General features: G+C 47.3%; 1 long non-coding RNA gene across 1 annotated transcript in view; it reads left to right on the top strand.

Moving 5' to 3' along the window:
- LOC114014932 (uncharacterized) overlaps nt 1-21,320 on the top strand; it is a 54,878-nt gene that overhangs the window by 17,970 nt on the left and 15,588 nt on the right. The window contains exons 5-8 of the long non-coding RNA XR_008731996.1: nt 6,347-6,406; nt 6,777-7,441; nt 7,798-11,061; nt 12,872-13,473. This is a non-coding gene — a long non-coding RNA (uncharacterized LOC114014932). The remainder of the gene's footprint in view (nt 1-6,346; nt 6,407-6,776; nt 7,442-7,797; nt 11,062-12,871; nt 13,474-21,320) is intronic.

Below are 21,320 nucleotides of genomic sequence, written 5' to 3'. Positions count from 1 at the left end.
AGAAGTTTTTGAAGGTGAGGTTCATGTTCAAGTGAGCAATGGCCTGCAATTGCACTCCCAAACACATCTGAGTAAAGTCCCAGTCCAGATGTGCCCTTTATAGACTGTTAGGAATAACTGGCTAGTCTGGTTTTTGCACAGGCTCTGTGCTCCCAGCCAGGCAAACACTAGCTAGTACTATGTACTTGGAAGTTCTGATTGTGTTTATTGGAGTGGAGTGACTCCAGATCAGAGCTTGCTCATGTCCAGGCAGCCTGAAGGGTGACTGATGAGCTTGTGAAAGAAAATCTCCACATTCAGACCAAAGACTGCACAGGGCAGGCGCCTGAGTAACAGCTGCATCCAGCACTTTGGTGGGAAAAATCTGAGTAGGGTGAAACTGTGGCTTTCATTTGGGCAGATGTAGTCCATCTGCTGATGGGATCAGCAATGGGACAGTATCCTCTGGAAAACTGGGATTAAGATACACAAGCGGTGCATGCAAATTAGGCATCAGATTATGCACATGAGAAGCACGATGGTCTTCTGGTATTTTGATTGGCTTCCAGGTTTGGATTTGGAGTCCTTTATTTCTGGTGCATGAAGGCAGCAGCTGATGTTCTGTGCCTCAGAAGGTGGTTCTGCCTGTGACTTCCAGATTCCAGCATGACCTAGTGCAATGGCAGTCACACACTCAGCACAAGCTGTCCCCCCTCCCTCTGTAGTTCCCTCCACAGGAAAGTGAATCCTTCTGCAAACCAGTCCCAACTTGGACAGAGATGCCAGAGGAAAAAGTTTCAGAGGCCAGGTCCTTCCGCAGGCTTTGCCCTGTCCGTCACCCTTGAAACTTGGTCCCATTAAGAGACGATAGCTTTCTGGCTGATGCAAACTGCTGCATGACACATCGGATATTGTGTATAGCACTTGAAGAGGTTGATGAGAGCTATCTGAATCATTCATTACCCGGTGAAGTAGGTGAGTGACTGCTATTGTCCTTATCCTTTTAGAGAAGAATGCTCAAGCACAAAAAGGTTGAGCGATTTAGTGCAGGTCCCTAAAGGAAGAAGCATCAGAGCTCAGAAATAGTGCTTGGTCCCATGCTCAGATAATTATTCTTCACTTGTTTCTCTCTGAAAATTATTCACTAAGGGTTAGTGTTGTTATGGGTGGTCAGCTTATGCTGTAGAAACATCATAATGTGAATTTAGTATTTTCCGCTATTTTTTTGGTAGTCCATGAATCAGTCCCAGTTCGCCAAACAGTTCCTGCTGTGTCTCCATGATAAGCTTTCTCTTGGTAGGTGTTCTGTGTGCTTGGCTGGTCATTCGGTTCACATGGGGGCTTTCCTGACTCTTGTTCTGAGGAATGAGGCTTTTTTTAAAAGCAAAGAAATCCTAAATGTTAGATTGCTGCTACCATTCCCTGGGGCTGCGTGGAAGGATTCATTCTTTAGGCTTCCTGAATGGTTTCTTTGGTTCTCAGCAGCTCTCGCACTGTTCATGAACAATGCTGTTACTTGTGTTGTTATTGCAACCAGACGTTGACTCGGGCACCAGTGGTGCTAGGTGCTGTACAAACACAGAGCATCTGGGTGGTCCTTGTCCTAAGGAACTGATGAAACCAAGGTTTGCAGTGTGCTGCAGGTCAAGTCTGTCTTAATCCTTCCAGCTCTAGTGCAATTGTGAGAGCTAAATAATAAAAAGAACAGAGTGGGAAGGAGGTCTTCTGCCTGAGCTAATTCCGGGATGGTGGGGAGCAGAGAAATCCATTTATACACTAGTAAATATGTATAAATGAGGGACTTGAAGAGACCTTCTGTCTATTTGGGAACAACTAGAATTCCTGCTAAATAAGACTCAGCAATTCATGTGGCAACTAGGGTGGTCTTGATTTTTAACCAATAAAAGAACCAGCCTCTTGATCCCTGGCTTTCTTGCAGTATCTGTTTCTTTCTCTCTTGCTCTTTTCTCTTTCCCCAGCCAAATGCTCAAACATACCCAGAAAAGCCTGTTCTTTTCCCAGCTGGCTGCATCTCTGTGGAGAGTCTGTGGCCCTCTCCCATTTCAGGCCTGTTTGACCTTGCCTTGTAACCAGATGTTTCACTGGAGAACGTACACTGGGGAGAGCCTGGGTTGCATTCAGCTGCTGGTGAACTTTCTGCCTCGGTCAAGCAGCTGTAAACAAAACCAGCCCAAGAAAAACAAAACCTTTTCTAAACTGAGTTGGCCAAGGACAGAAATGAATCCAGAGATGCAGATGGCTGTTAGCATGTTGATGAAGCTGCAGAGAGAAGGTCATCTGCCATCCCTGATCTTCAAAGATGGGTTTCACTTAGCTGAGGGATCGTTATTTTGGGATAACAACTATCGTTCCTCTGGTTCTGGAAATATGTGACACAGAGACCTCTTCCAATGCTGCCCACGGTGCATCATACTGTTTGCAGCTGTCCATGCATTTGAGTGAGTTTCTGGCCAAGAGTATTTAGAAAGTGGTGGCTTGCTGGCCTGAAAGTCTCAGAAGAAGGAATCACAAGAACGCCGTAGCAAAATGATTAGCCAGGGACATCCCTTCTTTTGAGAGCTGTGCCACATGTCTGTTGAGATTATTCAGCTGGTGCTTGTAGATGGGCTTTCTGCAGAAACAGTCCTGACATGATCAGGAGAAGATGTGAGCAATGTCTTCTGGGGTTAAAACTACAGTGGGGTTGTAAGAACATTGTTCTTTGGTTTGGGAAGTGACCAACTATAGGAGTTCCTGTTTCGCACAAGATACAGCGGGGCTGGTCATTAGCTTAGACACAGTGAGAGCCTCACATGCAAGATGACATCTAAAACAGTATGGGGTCCCCTCATCCTTTCGTGACAAGTTACAGGAATTGAGGGATGCTAACTCAGGCTCTTCCAGCTTGGTATGGACCTGGAGTTCAGACCTGAGAAGGCTTTTTCCATTTGAGTTGTGCTTGGCCAGATTAGAGGGCAGAAGGGCTGTGCAAACAGCGAGATATGCTCCATCATCTCTGAACAGAATCAGTTCTTGAGCCACAGCCATTCTCTGTTGAAAGGGTCTGTTAGGCTGAGCTGAGACTGCTGGGAGAGGGATTCTTGGCCCACTGATCACTGCTGTACCAGGAAGGATGGAGGCCTGTGACTGAGCACCGTATGTTCAGAATTGCGTTGATACCCACCTCAGTGATTTCTCCTCTGCAAGGGTTAGGCTTGCTTGTCCCTGAACATCTGCTACCACTCAGCAGACATCCACCACTGTGTTGAGATATTTATCCAATGTTCAGTATTCCCTCAGAGGGAAATGTGCCATCTCCTGCTCCTACATGTATACTAGCTCCACTTTCTACAGCCAAGTACCAGCTTGCCATAGGAAATGTCGAGGTGACCTGGCTACAGCCCATGGCCAGTTTCTCCTCTGATCCATCTCTGGCCCCATAAATCATTTTTAATAACCAGAGTGCTCTTAATGCAGCAATTCTAATGTGGGCTAGATCTGTTTAACCTAATCTGAGTATTAAAGCTGGTCACAGTGATATCTGAGCACCTGTGACTTCCTCAGACCAGCTAGAATTCAGGACCGTGAAGCCAATGGCTTTTCCTGTTCATGCTGTAGTGACACATCCCTCTTGGGGTGATTAATACCCTCCAGAGATGGCATTAGGTCAGTTACGCCAAGATAAGGAAGAGAGAATGGGGCCGTAGGGCAGATATTCCTTTCAGATTCCCAAATGAAAAAGTTTTCAGACTTTCCAGACCTTGGCTTCAGCATCTTAGGGAGACATTCTTTTGGAAGAAGCTCTGGGGGTGGCATTGCTTGGCCAACTGGGCATGAGGAGAGAGCTGGACAGAGGAAGGAATCTGATAACACTGTTTTGCCCTCTGCGCTTAGATCAACACTTCACTCTCTTTTAAACATCCGCTTCATCATTCCTGCTGCCCAATATCCCACTATGGCCCCAGCAAGAGCTATTTTAATCCCTCATCATTCATCAGGAGGCCCCTTCCTGTTCCCTTTCTATCTGCTCCTGCATGCATGTATGTGCATCTCTCCACTGAGAAATCCCCTATGCTAGCTGTTGTCAGAAAGGTCACCCAGGGATATTCACAAACAGCAGGTGTAAAATTAACAACTGGTGCAATTCCAATCATCTGGCAGGAAGGAAAACATTGGACAATAGGTAGAGCCAGGGTAAAGTTTCCAGCTGAAGGCTTATTGCCTGATATAGGACAACAGATCGGTGGGCTGGGAACTCTCCTAGGAATGTGAAACCGATAGGGTATTAGCAGGCCCTCTCTGCCCCTCCAACACAATTGTTTTCAGCTTGCTCAAAAATATTTGGAAATGTTACCGAGCAGGACGTGTGGGTGAGAAGGCATCTTCCAGCCAATCAGCCAAGTAGATTTCAGCCCTCCCCTTGAATTTCAGGCTTTTGTTTTCCCTGATGGAAGGGAAGGTGAATCCTCCATGATTAATTTAGGGATCTTAAAGCATTTTGGATGAGTTCCTGCAGCACCACTAACAAGTGATGCTCTCAAGGATTACGGAAATTGTGGAGAGATGGCAAGATGGATGGGTGGATATGTGTTCAATACAGATTCTGGCCTCTTACTGTTTTTGTGGGTGGAACTGATTTTAGCTGCGTGAAATGATGTATCACTCAATAATGATGGTGTAAGTCTGTTGGAGGCATGAATGGTAGATCCTGTTAGACCTTGACTAGTGTCAGCAGCCAGAATGGTGGACTGAGTCTATGAGCACAGGAGTAAGATTTACTGTAAAATGCAGTCTGTGGAGGTATCCAAGGAAAGTTGGCAGCACTGGACACAGTGAAGACAGTGGAGAATGGCAGAGGCTGTTGAGAGGTTTGGTTTAAACTGTGGCAAGCAGAGTTGCTCTGCAAGTATTAGAGAGAGTCTAGTAGCTGTTCCCAGCATGGAGAAAGAGCTTGGCCAGAGGTTTTAACTAACACACAGCCTTTTCTCTGCTGGAGTTCAAACACAGAAGTCTTGCCTCTATGAAGTAGAAGTAAATGTATGGGAACCGCTGCAACTTAAGAGCAATACCTCAGTGCCCACAGCTATCTGGCTTTAGTCTCCCCTGTCCTTCTCATTCCCCACCCTCAGAGCTGTCTGTTCATGTGATGTGACAGCAGGTGTCTTTCAGCAAAATGCTGCCACACCACAACTTGTAGGCTCGTGTCTGGCTTACACAGTGCTCATCCTCTGTTTAAACAGGTTTGGTACAAGCTGCATCTACCACAATACAATTAGTGCTGAAAATGTGCTCTTGTGGGTCTCTGAGCCTAGGTAGGGATCCCATTGCTCTCACTTAGCAGGGATCTCACATGGACTGTGCTGACAAAAGATGCCTGGGCTGAGAGGAGGTCTGATAAGGCAGTGTAACCCTGACATACGTTGTCAGCAGCGCTGCCATCGCCAGCGAGAGCAAGGGGGAGGACTGAAATTCTCCTGTTCAATTGGGCGAATTTGACACCTTCTCGTTCTTGTGTCCTCGTGGCTCGGCCACTTGACATTTCTAAACATTCTCAAGCAAGTTCACTGGAAAACTATCCCATGTCAGGAGCTGGTGATGTCAAGGCTAATAACAGTCGTGGGGTCAAATCCTTCTGATCCTTCAGGCAAGGACCTCAAGATTTGGCTCCAAGTCAATAACAAGGTCTGTCACGTCAACGATGGCTTATTATGAATCGCAGCGCAAGCCTTTCCCAAACAAAGTGCATTTGTTTGGTCTTCCATGCAGGAAAAGGTTAACAGTTTCCAAAGGCGGGTTCTCTGTTCCTTGCATGGAGCAGCAAGCAAAACCAGTGAGCTTAGAACAGGCAACAGCACTTCACCTTAGAGCAGGAGATGGGGATGGTGATAAATCTTTATCTGGGAAATTCTTCTCTTCCTCTCTGGAATGGTGCAAGCTGGTTGTTTTCATCTCTAGAGATGCTAGGGGTTTTTTTCTGTGTCCCCTTCCATCATTTGAATGTCAACAATACCACTTGGCTGCCTTTGTTAATGTTACAATGGACCTCAGAAAGAGGGAGCTAGCCATATTGGGCGATGCAGGGCTGAATGTCAGGGAAGGAGATAGCAGGGATCATACTGGCTCACACGTGCTGCAGTGAAAAAAGGAATTGTAGGATGACATTCACTTTGCTATTACATTGTAATCCTGGCAGTGTGTTGAGAATGATGCCACTGGAATGGTGTCCAAAATGCTAGTTATAACCACTTCCTATTTTTAATTTCCTCTTAATAAGGGAAACGGTGGTTGTCATCCTAACAATAATGATGCTGCTCTGCCCTTCCAGATGTCAGAACATGGGTTAACAAACGCTGATGTCTCTCTACAGGCCTTTCTTCTGAACTGAAAACCTCTGTGCAACGCAGCCCACCCAGACACACATCAGCAGGTACAAACCAGGGTGCTACAGAAAATGCTGTACCTGCATTTCTGGTGGCCTCATTTTACAAGGGAGTATTTGAATCATGGAGAAATAAGGTGACTCGCTCCGTGCCCCTTGGTGAGTCAGTGGCAGAGAACAGATTCAACTGTTCACATCTCCCATTTTTCTCTGTCAAATGGCCTTTCTGCTGTTTTTTAGAAGGCATTTGGCATAAGGTTCCTAAATAAGTAAGCTGATGTTCAGAATTGCTGAGTCCTCACTAGTTCCCCTCCAGGCAGTACCTAAACAAGATATCCGTGGGGAAAGCTGTCATGTCTTGAATATCAGCAACTGCTAATGGTTATTCCTTTTTATTCACTCATATATGTTTTTGCAGGTGGATGCCAGCTCTGCACACCCATCCAATCCGACGCATGCAGAACCAGCACAGGACATGGAGGACCACAGCAGGTAGCCCCAGTTTCCTGAACTGCTATTAACAACATGATTGTTTCACACATCCCTCTTAAAGACCTGCCTGATTATAGGATTTGAACTGTGGTTGTCAGAAGTCTTAGCTAAGGGAAGGTTGGTCCACGTGGCTTGGCTGAGTGACGCTTTGCTTTTGAACAGCTCCTGACTCCAGAGAGAGTGCGTTTCTCATTTTGCAAAGCACTTATCTCCTGCTGGCTCATAGGAAGTTTCTGTAGACTCTCTCTCCACTGAAGGTCAGATTTCATGTATCTTCTGAGATCCTAGAACCAGGGTTCTGCAGTGCTAGAAAAGCAGAAAGGAGAAGACTATATGAGGTTATCAACATTGAGCAAAACAGCGTTTATGGCTCAGACGGCAATTCCAATTATCCAGCACTTAGGCATCAAGAAGATTCAGATAAGAGGTCTCAGATTTAGCTCCTCTCCTCTCTGCAAGTTAATGTGCCACTTTTCCTTTTTTTTTTTTTTTTTTTTTTTAAGCAGACGATCAAATCTGTAATAGCAAATTGCAAGTTAAAAGGCAAAGATTGTCTCTGGAGAGAATGGAAAGAACCATTTTGGCTCTAGGGTGAGTTTTGTGATCCACCTGAAGCATGGGTAGCTGTCATTATACACACATTAAACAGAAGCTTAGTGAGCTTGTTGTAAGACTAGTTGGATATAATCCTGTGGCATTTTTATAAAAACATTTGAGTCCATGGATGCATCATTTGCTATACTGGGTAAAACCTAACTAAGCTCCCGTTATGCTTCTATCAGGGCTATTTATACATTGTGAGAATGCAGGAACCTAGTTTCTGACTTCTGCCTTAAATCTGAGAAGAGTCAATTGAAAATTATATCGTTTGTGCAGTATTAGATTATAGGAAAACCTTAGAAAAAGCTCTGCCTTGTAGCCCCATCCATTTATTTTCCATTGCAAAGGGTCAAATTGCCAAAAGAAGAGGTGTCACCACCAAGCTGAAAGGAGCTGTCTCCCTTCCTTCCCTGGAGTTTTTATACAGGTCAGTCCCTCTAATATGTAAGCTCTTTTCTCCTAGCAGTTTCCTCATAGGAGAGCTTCCTAATTTTCCTTCTCTCCTCACTTCATAGCCACCCACAAACAGCTTTTCACTCATCTGAATGCTTGTAGATCACCAGCATATAGCAAAGCTTTAAGGAGCATGTGCCAACAACCTATATACTAGTCCAACAGCACTGTGTTGAGGGTTATCTTTATTTTCTGGAATAGATAATGATCGTCTTTAGAACAGCTTCTTCCTTAACAACTAGCTTCTAAAAGGCTGTCACTCCAGCCCGACCCTGTTTTCTACCAAGAGCTATGGCTCTGAACCCTGTTACACTTCTGAATGATACCTGTGGCACACACCCATTCTAGCTACTTCTAATTCCCTGGGTATGTCAGCAAAAACTTCTGCAGGGTCCTGACACCTGCTGTGAGGGTTAGGCAGCAGAAAAGCTGTACTGCTCTCAGCCTTTTCTAGCTACCACAGAGCTGATGGAATCCCTCCCCCTGCTTGCCCTTTGCATTACTCTATGGGGTGGAGAGGAAGCAATCCTCTGAATCTAAAACTCTCCTACCCTTCTTTTCCCACACAAGTTAATTCCCAGCCCTTGCTTGCTTCTGCTCCAGCCCCCTTCTGAGCGTGCTCTCATTAAGACCCCAGAGGGAGGAGGTGATGCTCTGAAATTGTCTTAATTGCTCTTGTTTATGCTGGTTACGATGGCAATAGGTTGCCATGCAGAGGAGGCTTTCTTCAGATGTGCAGGTTCTCCATTGTTCCGTATTCTGAAGGATTGTCTGTAGGCAGCTCCAAGTCATTTACAACAATAGATTAATATGAAGATCAGTAATACTGGGTGACTCACAGTCACACATATGCAAGACCCGCCAATCGCTGTGACCTGCCACCGGATTTGAGGGGAGGCTAAACGTTCCTGGTATGCTCTTGCAGGATGCTGAAGAGATGCTTTGCACTTGCACAGTTTCTGCTATCCAGGAGCTCCCTGAACATGAATGGAGAATGCTATTTTGATCGGGCAGATGATGACTGTTAGACTCTCTGGAAGGCAGGGAACTGGAACAGAGTATGTCTTTGGTCCAATGTAAATTTGCATGTGCCAAAGTTCAGACAGCGGTCAGGAATCCTGACTTTTAGTCCCTGATCTATCTGCCAGGCACTGTTAACATCCAGACCCTAAAGAGGATCTTCTAAGAGTGTTGTGCACCACTTGTACTGTATCCCATTTATCACCCTTGACAAATGACAGAGAAAAGCTCCATCTCACAGGGTCTTCTCTAGACCTTTGCAGTACAGTGCCTGGGTCTTCATTTGGCAGAGACCCATTGGAGGTGATGTCAAGATACCTTGGCTGTGAGTTTGGCCCTTCTGTCCCACTGTTCAGGCTTAGGTCTTCATGCTGCCACTGACTGCCTTGGACTAGGGATATTTTGCTTTCTATTCTTACTCTTCTGGATAGGCCCAGGCTGTCAGGTCAGTATCAGAGACACTCTACATCCCTCTGATCCATTTCTTGAATCAAGAGGTCTGTGTGCCATTCTTTCCCCTATATCCTTGGCTCAGGGATATATGTGCCCTCCTACTATGTCCCCACTAGTCCTCATTCACCCAGGATCCACCATTCTCCTTCCATGTGCCAGGCACCCCATGTACCCCCTGCCTCTCTCACCCATCATTCTCCCTACCTCTCTCCTGCTGTCAGGGGCTCATCATTCCCTCCTGTCTTTCCTTTCCTCCATGCTGGGTGAAAGGGGAGATGCCCACTTCTATTTTTTCCCTGTCTGGGGGATACATTATTTTTTCTCTGTATCTGGGAGATACAGGCAGGGATGAGAGGAAGGCTGTGTTGTGCTAGAAGGGATTAATAGCTGTCACCAACCTACTCTTGACTCTAAAGTCCATTATGGAGCTGGGTCAAGCTACTGAAACTCCCCACCTGTTTTCTATTTGCTGCTTGTTTTCAGTCCTTGGATGCTGACAACAGCCCGATAATTTCCAGTGTCAGATTTGGTGCTCCGTGGTACCATATTGCATGTACTCCAGCAGACAGACAAGTGGAGAAATACTTTCCAGCTGAGTGTGAAAAATTGCCGTGCTCAGTCCATAAGTAATGTGCTTCGTTGAGTCTAGCTAATTTTCTTCCCCATATAAAACAGTGCGGTTTCTGCATAATTTTTGCATTACAAAACCACCAGATCTCAAGAGCTTGATGGTGGGCCAGGCCCCAAGTGTGTCACTAAGTAATTACTGAGTCCCCGCCTGCCTCAAGCTGAATCAAACCTTGAGGCAGAAGCTGAGGACCTGACCCCTGATTAGGTCTGTGTGCTCTTCCATATTCATAACAACAGAAGTGTGCTTACACTGGGTCATCAAAAGGGTGAATCAGTACCCTGTCCTATATATATAACCCCAAAGAGGGCACCTAGGCAGGACTAGGAAGACTTTTCTTCCATAAATATGTATTTCATTTGGAAATACAACTTATATAAATGGTTAGGAGTTCTATGTAATTAGCAACCCTCAGTGGATTTCTCTTCCACAAACTTTTCCAGATCCCTGTTAAGTTCCTATAAATTTTTAGCCCCTTCAGCATCCTCTGGCAAGGAGTTCCTCAGCTTAACCACACACCTCCTTTCATTTGAACCTGAAATCCCCCTGTTCTCAGGCGGTTTTGAACCACCAACCTTTTAGCTAGCAGTGGCACACATTTACAAAGATCTTGAATTAGCCATGTATTTAGCCATAATTAGCTTTTCTGCTTTCTCCATGCGTTTGATTCTGCTCTCTGCTGGAAATCTGCACTGCAGTATAGTCACATGCTGGAAGGAGAAATGCAGAAGAACCTGAAGCTCTTTGAGTGAAATAGCGCAAAGCACCTACGCAAGGTACCAGTGGTCACCTATGGAACATCCCCTTGGAGCCACCACATGTTGCCATCACTAGACGGTGACATCTCCCAAGCTTTGGAGCAGACTTGGTTGCTGATCCAGAAGAGGGCAATGGTGACACATCCCCACTGATGCTCTGAGCACCAAATCAGCTGAGGACAGCCACTGTAGGAATGTAGCCAAATAGCCAAACCACCTTGGCTAGCAGATCTGTATGTTCCTGGCTGTTTTGTGGCAAGCAGATTGAAGTGGGAGGCAACTTTCAGCTACTGTCTCAGGTCAGATGGGACTGTCAGTCAATTGTTAATTATGACTCTTCTTCTTACTAATTTCTGTAACTTCTATCACCATGGCAGCTAACTGCCGTGGAAAGATTCAGCCAGAAAAAGGAGAAGACAACCAAACTTTTCATAGCAAGGGAACAGGAACAAGCTACAGAGGAGGGAGGCGTGGAGGAAGAGAACTGTAAATTGTTTTCTAGGAGAGTCTAACGCCATGCTCTGAAAGCTGGTCAGGTTTGGCTTTGCACGGTCCTATCAAAGGGAGCCAGACCCATATTCTGACTGTCCCATGCTGAAAGCTCACGTTCAGCTAGTCTGGTCCCAGCACAGCACGTGATGAATGCATGGTACGTGTTTGTTGCGCAGGATGCTGGGCAATATGATTTGTCTTACTCTGTGCCCATTACTGGGAAACTGCGTTATTATCATATCTTCTCTGCCCTGCCCTGGTCAGTTGATCAGTTTTAATCTCTGGTGATGGCTGTGTGTCCGCATGAGGAGGGAGAAGGAGAAACTTGACAGCACTTTGAGCTCTGATTAATTTTTAAACTTCCTCCCTTTCTGCTTATTTTGTAGCTTTTGTCCTGATGCTGAATGTGTTCTTTCCCCCGTGTGTCACTCCCAGAGGAATAGTGTGGAGATGAAATGCCACTCAGCCATCACAGGGCATTTTACCTGTGAGGGCCTGGAACTGAACAGGGCTCTAGGACAACTGGCAACTTCTGTTGCTGCAACAGCTCACAGGCACATGGTGACACAGTGCCTGAGTATGTCTGTACTATGGGCAGAGCAGGTTGCATGGTATCATTAAAACAACAGCCATTTTGTTGCTGTTTTGCAGCAACACCACGCGATTCTTGCTAAAATGACAGTCTAGCCCATTCAGCAACTTTCATTTCTGATTAAGCTTTCCAGCCTGTAGGTATCTTCTCTCACACCTGTCTTACCATTTCCATTTAGAAGGGTTTAATTTAGAAACCCATTATACCTAGCCCTGCACAGACCAAGCCAATTTATTTACATAATTCCTCAGCACTTTAGGGAAACAGACTTGTTCTGAGTCCTTTCTGGTGGGAAGGATGGACTCATGCTTCAGGTATTGGTTTGAGATTCAGGAAAAACAGACACTGTTCTAATAGCGCTCACAGATTTCCTGAGACCTTTATCAAGTCACTTACCCTGCCTTGCACCTAACTTTTGTATCTGGAAAACAGTCAACATAACAGCACTTTCCCTGCCTCTGGTTTTAGGAGAAAAACATAGTATCTAGATGGCATCAAAGTCCTTCTGTTTTGTGCTTTACAAATAAAGTATAAAAAGCTGATTTCTGTGCTGGAGGGACATCAGTGCATAAGAGCAAGATGGGGACAACAGGCAGGTGCAGGTCTGCTGAGGAGCGCTGAAACAAGGCAGAGCTGAGGGGCAAATAGACCCCAGGCGTTGCCCACCAGCTGCCTAGCTGCTGTCAGCTTTTCCATCGGCATCTCGTCAGGGATGTGCAGGGAGAGAACAAATCACTCCGTGGGCGTTCACAGGAAGCTACCCCCGAGTGCGAGGGAGAGGCACGGGACAACGCACACGAGGGGGGGTTTGAGAATCCATGTGGGTGATCTTCCCAGCAAGCCTGAGGGAGGGGAGACTCCGTGATAGGCCTGAAGGAGGCACAAACATCCCCCTCCTTGGCAGAGAACTCCACTGGCAAGATTTGATCTTTTTGTTCACTTGAGGTTTTCTCTTTGTTCACTAAATGCCCCTGGACCTTGCTTTTCAAGGCTCTTTTCCTTCTCTTTTGTTGTCACTGCCACAGCAACACGTGAGTTTGAGAAGTTACGTGCAGGGGAAGATGAATTTTCACTGAGGGAGTGACTTGGATCCTTTGCAGACCCCATTGAAGCCAGTAGATCTGAAGACAGGTGCTCTCCATCCATGAGGCCATGAGCATGGGTGAGCCTTCCAGTGGCTACATACCCTCCAGAGTTCTCATCACCATCAGTCAAGCTCTTCCCCACAAAACAGTAGCTGCAGAAACTCAAGAAATACTGCTAAGCCTACTGCTTTTTAATTTCAGCGCTGCCACAGTCACTGATGTCCTCACTAATCCTCTTGCAGCAGCAGGCTGCTAATCAGAAACTCTTTGCTCGCCACTTTGGCATCATTCTGGGAAGCCAATGGAGCGCAGAGATGCTCAATTCCTCCCCCTCCACACACCTTCCATTGTCTTCAGGACTGACAGCTCTGATGTGGAGCAGTGATAAAAGCCAGCTGATGCTGTCAAGGCCTGGTACAATTGCACCGCAGGGAAAAAGGCGACTGGCTCTGACTCATCCTAGCCGCCTGGAGCTCAAGATACCTTGCACACGTGCTGTCTCCTGGCACTAGCAAGGCTCATCACAGAGCAATGCACCTTCGGTGAGTTCTGGATACTGTCCTGGGAGGCAGGAGTTGACCATAGACCTTTGAAAGGGCTAGCACTGGTGGCCAGCTGGGTGGCCAGCCATCCTTCAAGATGCTAGAAAAATCCACAGGAAAAACAAGCAAAAAAAAAGACTCGTTTGCAGATCTCTGCTGAAGTGTTTGGTGTGTATGGAGGAATAAAGGTAGTTGGTTGGATACTCCTCTGTTTGACCTGTGTTCAAAGGTGTTTAGCGAAGCATCTGTGCAACTCCTGAGTGGTAATCGATGACAGTAGCACCTCTCCTTCAGCTCCTCACATGCCCATCCTTATGCAATGAGCTGAGACGGGGTTGAATTTCTGGGAGGCTACATAATGCAAGGAGTCCAGACTTGGAATGGATCAGGAGTGCCAAACCAAGGTGGGAAGGACATTCAAAGAGGGGAAGTTGGACTGTGACATGAACTTCTGGGTGACCTTGAGGAAACTGGCTCAATGCTGCCCATCCTGGCCAGGTCAGCAGCTGAAATTTCCATTACTGATGGTAGAAACTCAGGGGTCATTTCTTTTCCCAAACATGACATTGAATGAGAGGCATTAGGAGTTCCTCCTATAAATAGGATCACCCCTGTCAAAGCTGGTTAAGTCATACCCAGTGTCAAGCGTGTAAACAAGGTGCCTCTCCGATGCACTGTCTGGAGGGTGCAGAGGGGTGTGAGGGAATTTTGACAGCTCCCCATTTGACTAGTTCGCATTGGGACACCAGCTATTTTCAAGGCAACAAACACAGTCATCCCCAGCTCCCGTCTGGAGGATTTGGAGAACAGTGCAGGACAGAGGCAATGTAGTCAAGGACCACTGCTGTGTGTTGTGGCAGAAGTGAAGCCTCCCAGCTCTACTGTGAGAGGAGGCAGCTAAGGTATAAAGTATGCAGGTGCTGGGACCTCCATGGCTGCAGTCACAGCGGGAGTTAAATGCTCTGATTGCAGCTGTTCCTTCAAGGTCTTTCCCCAGTTCTGCCCTAGAGGTCTGGGATGACCTGAAACCCTGCACCATCGGTTGACTCAGTTTCCCCTGGAGGGAGCTGCAGTTTCCTTTAAAGCTGCCCAGTTCTTGTTTAGCTGCATGAGAAGCAGCAGTTGCAGTGGCATCCATTACAAAGAGGCTTTGCTGCCCTGGAAGTCGGCTGGGGCATGGCAGTGAAGCCAGAGACACAAAGCAAAGTATCTTTGGAACAAGAGAGTGTAAGTGTCCCTCTGTGCAGCTGCAGGGACATCTGGATGGAGCTGGCTTGGCAGAGCTGCAGGGGCCACCGGGGTAACGCATCACGGTGGCTCCGTAGCAGAGCACCTCGGGGTAGCGGGAGCTGGTGGTGGGACCCTGAGGACCCTTTGCTTTTCTTCTCATCCCTGGGAGCTTCTTCCCACCTTTCCACCAAACTTTGAGCTGCTCTGAGACTGGAGCTGCAAGGAACCTGTTCTGCCGAAGTGATGCAACTGAATGTGCCTTAAAAAAACAAAGAAGGATTTAAAAAAAAAAAAAAAAAAGATCATTTCTGTGGTCTGATTTCCCCACAGATCCACAAGCAGTTGCATCAGTACAGCTGAGGGGGTGGAAAACTGAAGTGGGGGCAGAAGGGAACAAAAACTTTCTAAGCTTTACCACTGAAAATTTTCTGTAGCTATATGGAGACCTACAGCCGCTCGTCCCTTCCAGACTTTAAGAGCTGTCTGGCTCTTGTGTGCAGAGACACAGGCAGCAGAGCAGAGAGGAGAGATGATTTGTTTGAAGCTGAACTGAGAGAAGCTTAGCAGGGGAGGAATTGCTACTTGTTCCGAGGTAGGCTAATTATATTCTGTGTCCTTGGAAGCCAACTCTTTTCTACTCTGCTTGCATAATAGAGATCCTATAGCTTTTTACAGAAGTACAGGGGTTCCCTTCCCATCACCACTGCACACAGCAGCCTGTCCCACTGCCAGCCTCTACTCCAGAAGCATCTGGACATCAGTCCTGCATTCCCCAGGGGGCTGCTGAAGCACTTTGGACTCCTTGGAAATGGAAACCTTTCTAGAAATGCAGGGTAGAGTTACTCTAATTCCTTGCTGTTTGGGATCAAACTGAAGCCTGCTGCTTAATGGGGGATAAGTGGATGTAATGCAGTCAGTCAATAACTTCGCGCACACATGCAGAGCCCTTTGGATTACTGATTTCCAGAAGACAGAGTCTCCCTCACGAACCCTGCAACACACTGACTCAGCCCTGAGCCTTTTGACTTTGTTTTTCCTTCTTTACAAAGTAACTTGCACTTTTATTCTTCCCCCCCGCCCCTTATTAATTTTTTTCCCCACTTACTCATTTTTTTTTCCCCATAAAAGTTTTCAGCTTGTCAAACAGCTCTCCCTTTCCCTGTCTCTTTTCTCTTTGCCTTTTGCAGTGGGAGGAAAGATAATAATAAAAGGAACAGTTTTCAAATAAAAAGCCCCACGTGTTACCTGGGAACTGTCTCTCAGCATCCAAATACCCGCTGGGGCAGAGGTTGCTGAGTCCCTGCTGTTGTTTTGTACCTGCCAGACACTGTTTGTATTTTGTCACTAAATGCTGCTGTCAGGTCTGTCATTTGGTACAAGCAGGACTGACTGGGCCCTTGTAAAGTAGGATTTCCCTTTACACTCCCTGCTAAGCGCTCCTCACTCTTCCCTTCCTCCTGACAGGGGAAACAGCTGCTTCAGCTGCTGCCATGGCAGTTTCCAGGCTGGAGGAATGGGTTTGGGAGTGTTGGTGCTTTCTGCCTCGTCACTCCGAAATGTTCCTCGTCTTGGGCAGCCCTTTGGTCCTGTGGGGAGGGAAGGGTGAGATGAAGGCGTCAGTGAGCCTTCCTCTCTCTGTTGGTCCTTAGACACTGCTCAGCTTCAAACTGAGCCCTTCAGAGGTTCAGTACTCTCCACAGCCCCTTAGGACATCTAGGTTTTGACCACCTTTTTTATGGCCTTACTGAGTTGCTCCTAGAAGATGAAACTTGCAGAAGAAGGAGCTCCAGACCAAGATATTTCTGTAAGACTAAAGGACTTGAAACGGCTCCCTTGGGCCCCCCAGATAGGGAGATGCAGGAGGTGATGGATGGCCCATGCTGCTCCACTTGTCCCAGCCCTCCCCATTCCCCCACAGACTCTCAGCTAAGAAGCTCATTTGACTTTTATGAGTGCTGGAGAGACCAAGCAAACAAAGCCTCAGGGTTTAGTCAGTTCTGGCGGGTACAGCACGTGCCTGTTCCTTCTCTCCCCTCCTTTCATTCCTGCTGACAGCTCTCCTGGACACATGATGTCTGCCTGGCTCGGGAGCTGCTTCTCAGGAATGAGCCTGTTGACTGGGGCAGGAGAGCATTTCTTACCATCTCAAGTGGGGGCTGCCTTCTCTTTCACCTCCAGGACACCTTGATACCCTCTGAGTCTCAGAGAAGCTGAGAAAGGCAGGGAAATAAGGGGAGAGATGCTGGAAGTGTCCTGAAGCATGGAGATGCTCTATTAGATGGAAAAGCAATTCAGACATGAGCCCACTAAGCTTCCAGGTAGAAGGAGCGTGGCATTTTCCTTCCCTGCTCTTTCCCAGAGCTCTGACTTACAACCACAGCCTGTCCTTTCCACTTCACCAGTGGTGGGGGCTGGAGGAATTCACAGACCTTGAGTTATGGTCCCTGCACCAACAGCCTCCCCCAAGCTGAGAGTCTGGCTTGAGTCACTGCAAAAGTAGAGCTGGAGGCAATGTTTGGAGCTGCAGCAGAAAAGCTCCTTTTCCTACACACTGCTGGGTTTTGTTGACAGTAACAAACCTCTCCCTTGGCTGGTGGGACTGTGCTCTGGGGCCGGGAATGAAGCATTGCTCATCCTGCTCATCCGCTCATTACAGGAGTTTTGGGAATCTTTGTAAATAAGCCAAGAACATGAGAAATAGAAATTCCTCCCGTTCCAGGCCCTGCCTGACACTGCACAGATCCTTTGTTCTTGGCTTCTTTCTCCCTCCTAAGGCCCCAGAGTTCTTCCAACAACACACCACTCTGCTCAGCCTCTTCCATTAATTAGCAGTTATCCATTAACTGGCCATGAATAATCCATCAATTAGCCCATCTCTTGAGGATCTTCTTCCCCAGGTGCTAGCAATGCCACTTTAACACCAACAAGAAAGGAGCACTCAGGAGCGATATATATATATAGATATATATAGATATATATATATATAAAAAAATAAGTGCTTGCATTAGACCTCTCTGTCCTTGCTAACTATGATGCTCCTGGTTCCAACTCGTCCACAGAGAGCTTGGAGTCAGCTCATATCCTTCTCATTGCTGGGAGTCCTGCATTCTGGGCTTTCCTGGCAGAGGGGAATCAGACCTTTCTGGCATGAATTTTCTTGCTTTTTGTTGGAGGGAGCATGTGAGGATGCCCAGAAGGCTTTGAAACAACCCGTGGTATCCTGTGAACCTGGTCAGGTGCAGTGGATCCAGGATGGCAAAAAATAAGGTGTATGTGTTGTAATAGAGACTGTTCAATAGAATAAATGTTTTCAAAGGAGAAGGAAAGTAGCAGGAACTAGTAGAAGAACGGGTGTTTTCAGCCCTTGAAGGGAAATCTGGAGAAAGAGAGATCCTTTTTAAAGTGTAAAATGGTGTCTGTTGGGACCTAACATTGTTATTCCTTTGATGAGAGCAGCTAGCTGAAAATGGGAGGACTTGCAGGTTATCCCAGGCAGGGGAGAAAGTGGCGATGGAATGGAGGTTCCTTTGAAGTGCTCTGGTCCTACAAAGAAAGGGGACACTCCTGTTCACCTGAACCCAGCAGGAATCAGGAGCAGGGGACACAGCCATGCTCACAGCTCTGCCCTGCTTTGCCAGTGCTCAGCACAGATGTCTCTGGCCCCATCTCTTCTCTGGGCTGTGCCCTCAGAGCCCTGCCTGGCTGAGCCTGGGATTTCCTTGCTGCCTTTTTTCCCTTTTCCATGGTTTCTTCTGTTTATTTCCCCTATCCACTGCTTTGCATTTAAGACATCAACTAGCAAATTCTCTCAGCCCGTTTCTGGGTGCATCTGTCTGCTTTGGTTTTGCCTTGTTTGAGGTGCAGATTGCTGCTGCTTTGTTATCTTGTATCAATGCCTGTTCTAATGCTAAAGGTGATCCATAGGGAGAAGATCGAAGCACAGGAGAAAAAGAGAAGGTAAGTGGATTAGCCAGGACAGCTCTCCGTGTCTAGGAGCTCTTGAGCTGTATGACAGTCTTGCAAGGGAAATGATGGAATACTGAAAACTGGGGATACCCAAACCTAGCCTAAGGTGGAGGGCAGTAAAGGGGGGAAGGATGTGGTATTTCCTGGCATCTGCTTTTTGCTCTTGCACCCTTCCCTTTTCAGTTCCTGAAACAAGCAGTTTAGCACCCTGAGTGAAGCTGTACCTGCTTCCATCAGCCAGGAAGGGGGGTGTGTGTGTGTGTGATGTGATGCTACACTTTTGAAAGGTACCTTTTGAAAGCTTCTCCACCTTGTCTCTTTTCACAGGGCCATAGGGGAGTGTGGCCCAGCTATCCCCTAGCTCCCTAAGGGAAATGCTCAACAGGGACGTGAGAAACTATGTACCCAGATTCCGTGAGGAAGCTGCGGATGTTCGGCTGCACTAAGCTCGGTAATGCAGCTAGGCGGTGCAATCGGTTCTGCTCAGGTAACACAAAGGAAGAGGACAGTGGCTGCAAATTAATTACTGTTAATGATGCCACCTTCCTGCAGAGAACAGTAATTTCTGCAGAGGACACAAGGCTTGGTTTTGTTGAGTGCCCAGCCTGCAAAGATGCCTTCTGGCATCCCTGCACTGTCCATGAGCCCATATGTTCCCAGTGGGAGCCACAGAGCCATCAGGCAGTGCCGGATGGAAGCATGTTTTGACTCATGGGTCAGAGGCTGTGCAGAGAAGTCTATCGTTCCCAGTCACCTCTTTAATTGACACAGTGAAAGAAGCCACATCTTCCTGCCTGATTCTGACCGGGTCTGTAATTGAATTCAGCTCAACATCTCCGCTTCAGCCTCCCAGGGGCCCGTCAATAAATGATGGAATCTTTTTCTCGCCTTGGGAATTTCTCCTTACTCCCATCTTTTTATTTAATAGGATCTAGTGAGAAAACCGGTAGTAGTAATCTCTCATCCCCCATTTCCTACCTTTCCCAAAGGTACCTCATGAAGAAAAGTGCTTGGGCATTAAAAGAGAGACAAGTGAACTTCAGGGACTGAAAATGTGTGCAGCTTTCCTGTCTTTTGTTCATTCATCCTTTCTCTCACTTCTCTCAAGTCTTTTGTTTCTCCTTGCCAAAACTGCTTGTGCACACTTCACTCAGGATCTAATGAGGCTGTTTTAGAAACTGCAAAGCTGAATTGGATCCTTCGTTTCTCCCCCTCAGAGTGCAATGTCTGTTTAACCTTTCTCCCTTGGCATCTCTCTCTCCCAGCAACCTATTTGCAATTCCTATGGTTACAAAGAAATCCCAGTGCTGTCTGGGTTTTAAAATGGGGGTTGCTGGGGACGTAGGCAGGAGTATGTGATACGTTGTAGGGTACAATTTCAGCCTGGCTGCAGGGGGCAGTTACTCCATGGATCTGATTTAGCCTAGTCTCTCCAAGCCCTGCCAAGAGGTTTTTCATTGCTCCTTGAAAGGGAAATGTGATTTGCATGTCAAAGAGTGAGAAAGGACAGGGGTCAGCAGTTTTCCAATCTCTTTATCCTCTTCCAGTCTCTCTACCCCTCCCCACATCACCCCAGCTTTCCTTTTGGCATTCCTATGCTGCTAACGAGTGGTTGCTGCATTAAAGCATCCAGTCATCATGGGAGAGATCTCGAGGTTTCTTAAACTGTTGGATCCTGTTGAACATCCTTGTTAAACTTCGCCCTTACTGCTGCGTGCGGGGAGCTTCCCACGCAGACCAAAGTTCGGTCCCCAGCCCACCGGTTCTCCTCCACAGGCAGTGACGTACGAGTCTCTGCACGCAGGAGGCGGTGAGGGGAGGGTGTTTGGGAGAACGTGCCTCTGAAGCAGTGACTGTGCAGTGAATGTGCAGAGACAAGGGGATTTGGTTTGGTGGTTAACCAGGTGAGAGCACGGTGTCTCTCAGTCCATGCTTTAGAGAAAGCCCGCTGACCCCGCTCCTTGTCCTTGCCGGCCACAGCTGGTGATGGGTGGGAGGAGAGAGCGGAGGGGGAAGTCTCTCCCTGGCCTCTCCTTGGTGGTCCACTTTTCCAGCATGCACATGTGAGAAGGGATGAAGTTGCCCAGGTTTTGTAGGATATCTAGGTCCATTATACGTGATGCCTGTCTGAAGGACTAAAAGGCGGAGAGGTTTTTTCCTCCTTCCCTTCACTCTCTGATCCTTTCCCCATTTCCAGGAGTTTTTCTGATGTGGTATTGAGTTTTTTGTTTTGTTTTTGGATGGGATATTTTGCCTCACACCTGGCTGCCAGCTGTATGCCTCACTTCTCTATGGGGATCCATATTCACTGCCCAGATCTCCTGGAGCAGGAGAGCCAGGAAGATGCTCTCTCACAGCTGGGAAAAGTGTATGAACCTCAGGATGTTGTTTCCAGCCACCTGCTCCTAAGACCATTAAGACAGTACCTTCACATGGTGCTGAGGTTGGTTACAGCAAGAACTCATAGGACAATATAGCTCTGCAATGCTCTAGAGATACCAGCACCTGCCATGACCGGTGGGTGCAATAGCCTGGTCTCCATGTGCCGAGACCCTCTTCTAGCTGGCAGCAACGGTGCTGGAGGCAGGGACAGTCATACCAACGTGTGCTTGTGTCCTGCCTCCACCAGCTGCAAGGAGGAGGAGATCCTT

The sequence above is a fragment of the Falco cherrug genome, chromosome 4, assembly GCF_023634085.1.
Source record: "Falco cherrug isolate bFalChe1 chromosome 4, bFalChe1.pri, whole genome shotgun sequence".
NCBI lineage: Eukaryota > Metazoa > Chordata > Aves > Falconiformes > Falconidae > Falco > Falco cherrug.
The sequence above is the reverse complement of the archived record's forward strand: the minus strand, read 5'-3'. Positions and strand labels throughout refer to the sequence as shown.